This window comes from Mastomys coucha, unplaced genomic scaffold, assembly GCF_008632895.1.
Source record: "Mastomys coucha isolate ucsf_1 unplaced genomic scaffold, UCSF_Mcou_1 pScaffold8, whole genome shotgun sequence".
In the NCBI taxonomy this organism is placed as follows: domain Eukaryota; kingdom Metazoa; phylum Chordata; class Mammalia; order Rodentia; family Muridae; genus Mastomys; species Mastomys coucha.
In genome coordinates this window covers 56,459,919-56,464,062 of record NW_022196914.1, presented here as the reverse complement: position 1 = coordinate 56,464,062, position 4,144 = coordinate 56,459,919, and the positions used below count along the sequence as shown (strand labels likewise).

Sequence of the window (4,144 nt, the reverse complement as noted above, 5' to 3'; positions counted from 1 at the left end):
TTGACATTTCCATCCATATTCTGCTGGAATTTACTTTGTGCATCTTTGGTATTCATCAACAAGTCAAAAGACAGCACTCTTAGGTGGGTGATCCTGAGAGTTACAGAGACATTGGCATTTGAATCGACAACAAAAGATGCTCATCCAGAAAAAGAGAAAGAACACCCACCAACCAATACAAATAATCCAAGTTGAGCATATTGAAATCCAAAATGCTCCCCTTAGGAATTGAAAGTGAACTGCAACCCACAAGCTCTTGCTTTGAACACTTAGTCCTCAGATGGTGTCTGCTATCTGGGGATGTGGTTGGGTGCTTTGGGACAAGGGGGCCAGTTAAAGGAAGTGAGTCACTGTGAGCTATGCTTTGGAAGGTTACAAGTGGTCCCCAGTCCTGTCCTCTTTTTCTGTTTCCCATTGACCACGAGGTAAAGAACTTTTCCCACTTTAGGCTTCAGGCTGTTCTTCCTCAGCGGAGGCCCAGACTCAAGGACTATGCGTAGACATCTGAAAGTGTGTAAAACAAGTCCTTATCAGTGAGTTATTTGTGTCACAGCTACACAGAAGTAATCAGTACACTTCCAAATTTTGGGAGGATCATTGACATAATGTTGCAAGTCAAAAAACACTGTGTAAGAGTAGAAGTTAGGCAGCCTGAGTTACCAGTGAGATTTTTGCCAGCGTGGCTATATGATTAAACTCCATCTTGAATAAGGATGAAGTAAGAGTGTTGATGTACGTCTGTGGGACAACCTTTGTTAGATACACAAAGGCCTTGTGTCAGTCAACAGCATGAAAAGCAGAAGAAGAAGAAAAAGGTTGTACGTAAAAATCATCTTCAGACTGTGTATAAAAAATATGTGAAATAGAAATTAATTTTATACCTAGCCTTAGACACTACCCCCAAGATATCTCATTACATATATACACTATATGTAGCTATTCCAAAACCCAAAGGGAAACCTGGAACAATTCTGCATTCAAGCTTTTCAGCAAAGGGTTATGCTGCCACCATTATAACCAAACAGAAAAGGAACTAAGCTAAATAACAACTCCACATAAATGACAACAAAAGAAAATAGCTTCTCTTTAGTTTTTCTTTTGTTTTCCTATATTTTCTTCTTTCCTTATTCTTTCCTCCCTTCCTTCCTTTCTTTTTTTCCTCCAGACAAGCCCCTAGCCTCTGCCTCCCAAGTGGTAGGTTTCTGGATATGCCAGGCTTGGGCTCAAAGCTCCATACTTCCGGACATGTTAGCTATATCCAATCAAATGATGGAGTGTGTTGTTTCTGCTCACAAATGCCAACCATGCAGCTCAAAATCTGAGCTCTGGGGCAGCTGTCAGTCTGAGATGCAGTTCATGTTCATTTTACTTACATAAGCAAGCATGGAGCCAGACATGGGTAGACACTTAGCAGCTACCTCCCCAGTATCTGTAGATCCCTTGGTATAACTCCTATCAGGACTGATTTCAGACCAACAGTGTGAAGCCTCTGAAGATGGAGATGGGAGGCATTCTCAGGATAGATAGATACAACAGGCAGAAATAACTACAAGAGCATTAGTGGTAGTAAATGTGGGGAAAAGAACCCAGAAGTGATAAGCATGGAGGGTTAGCTACCTTCACTTTTAATATTTAATTTATTTAATTATAACTTCCCATAAGTTAACTTTTGGCAATGGCTGTGATTAAACACCATTGCAAAATTTTTGAAATTTCAGCAATTTGCTATAAATCCAACACTCTAGCAGCCCACTGATAGTAACCCCAGGGAATCATTCAATCTGGTCCTGATGATGAAATGATGCCTATGCCTCAATGCAACCGTCGGTTCCCTGCTATGCTAGCACCAGAGCAGAAGAGGGAAGAGAGAAGAGTTAGCGAGCCCAGCACCCACTGTGTGACAGTCCTTGTGTTCCAGTTTAGTGATGGTTATAATTTCACTTCCCCTCACATTCGTCTCAGACGAAAGAGATTAAGCCACATCCCACTGGGTGTAAACTTGTAGTTAGGTTCCATGGACCATGCCTTACATATGGCAGCCGTGAATATTGTAAGGTGCCTTGGACCATGCCTTACACACGGCAACCTGGACTATTGTAAGGAGCCTTGGGCCACATGCCAGACACATGGCAGCCACGGGAGTCATATCTGTTGTATGAATAGGCAAATGCCCAGGCTGAGAATGAAGAGGCTCCTGGGTACACACATTCACAGCCATCTAGGGTCTGATCCATGCAACCACTTCTTGCCTCCTTTCCTTCCATACCCAAGTACACAGACATCAACTAGACTTAGCGTGCTGCCAAGCAACAATTCTGCTGCCCCTTTAACCAACAAGGCTCTTCTGCCATGCTTCCTTCTCAGGTCAGGTTTCCCTAGAAACAGATTAAGAGAGAGACCTTAGCACGGCCGTCCGTCTGTTGATTAGTGCTCTTGGGAATAGCTGCCTAGGAAGAGAGAAGGACATGGCAGAAAGAAGGCTCTAGGGTGTGGCAGTGGGAGGCTCTATGAGGATAGAGAGTGTTCTAGAACTCTCCTGATGGAGGCAATGGGAGGGACCATTATGTTGCAGCATTTTCTCTGTCCAATCACATTAGGGCAGTGACAAGCCTATGATTGGAGAGGAATAGAGAGGTGGAGCTAGAGTTGGAGGAGGAGAAAGGTCAGGAGCAGGAGCAGATATTTTTCATCATGGAGTCAGACGATGAGGACGAGTCAGACGCCATGTGGTTATAACCAGGCTAAGGTTTTTACAAGGTTGAATTAATTGGGTCAAAATATTGTCTTTATTATTTGGTTCTGAAATTATTGTATTGGCATCTTGTAAATTGATATTTTATTATTATATAAACCTGATTGGATATTAAAGCCTTAAGAGTCATGCATTATCTACCGGGTACTAGGCGCTAGCTAGATGAATGATTGTGGGGGGTGTGTAAAGCGTTGCAGTTGAGCGAGATGTTGCAGTTTGCTGGGAGAAAATAACAAGAACCCGCCCAAACTTAGTGTTGAGACCTGACGGTGACAGAAGAACATGATGCGGCAGGAAAGGGAGTTTGCTGGGTGGATTCTTTTTTTATTAATTCCCACAACACCATTATATGCTAGGTGTCACTTTAGGTGACACAGCTGCCTTCCTAGAGGGACTCAACCATGAGACATTAGATATAACACTCAGACCTGTAGGGAGTGTGTGCCTCTGGCCTGCAGGCAGATCTGGAGTGCCTACCTTCCTGTCTCATCTGCCTGTTCTGTGGCTGACTTACTGTGGCATCCAGAACAGGGGGCACTGTATTAAATATGTCTGAGGACTGGCTCCTCTACCTGACACCAGCTCAAGTGTGTCTCCCTAACACACTTAATCCAATACCTAGCTATCCCAGAGGAGGATGAACATGAGAGTTTGACTCTAGTGTACCACTAAACTTTTAGAGCCAAGCATGGCAGCTCACACATATCTAGCACTTGGGAGGCTGGAGCAGAAGGACTACCTATCATGGTAGGAAGGCTGCCCTGAGCACAAATAGTAAATGGTGGGCCAGCATGGACTATAGAACAAGTACTCTGTCTAAACAAACAGACAAATTCTCCAAAGTCTTGACTTCCAACAAGAACACACAAAAATACACACATGCTTTGAATTTTAGCCTTTACTTTGGTAGATACAACAGCCCTCAATGCTGGGGATTGAACCCTGGAGTTTGCTAGACATTCTTATTGCTGAGCAACATCCCCAGTCCTTGATTTCTAAGACAAGATCTAATGTAGCCAAAGCTGGCCTTGAACAGAAGTCCTCTTGCTTTAGCTTCCCGAGTGTTGGGATTGCAGACATAGGATTGCCACCACCCGCATACCACAAGAACCCCAGGGGTTCAGTTGGGGACTTGCTTTAAGTAGATACAAGCCAGGGAGGTCCCACACATGCCCAACAGAAACCAGCTTCTTGTTGACAGGCATTATGAGAGCCTTGAGGTCTGCCACTGTTCAGACACCAGGCTCCAGCTTCTGCGGCTCCTCCTCTTCACAGGCTGCTCTGAGAGCTGCCTGATTAAAATGCTGCAAGAATTGAACAACCTCAAACTACATGTCCTGAGTTACCATTTCCCCTATTCCATTCTGTGTGTGTATGTATGTGGGGGGGGGG

General features: G+C 44.2%; 1 long non-coding RNA gene across 1 annotated transcript; it reads right to left on the bottom strand.

Moving 5' to 3' along the window:
- Window positions 1-2,510, bottom strand: LOC116083635. The gene is made up of 2 exons (XR_004115822.1): window positions 2,400-2,510; window positions 1-504 (listed from the first exon to the last, which is right to left on the bottom strand). It is a non-coding gene; the product is annotated as an uncharacterized LOC116083635 (long non-coding RNA).
- Between the last annotated feature and the right edge of the window lie 1,634 nt (window positions 2,511-4,144).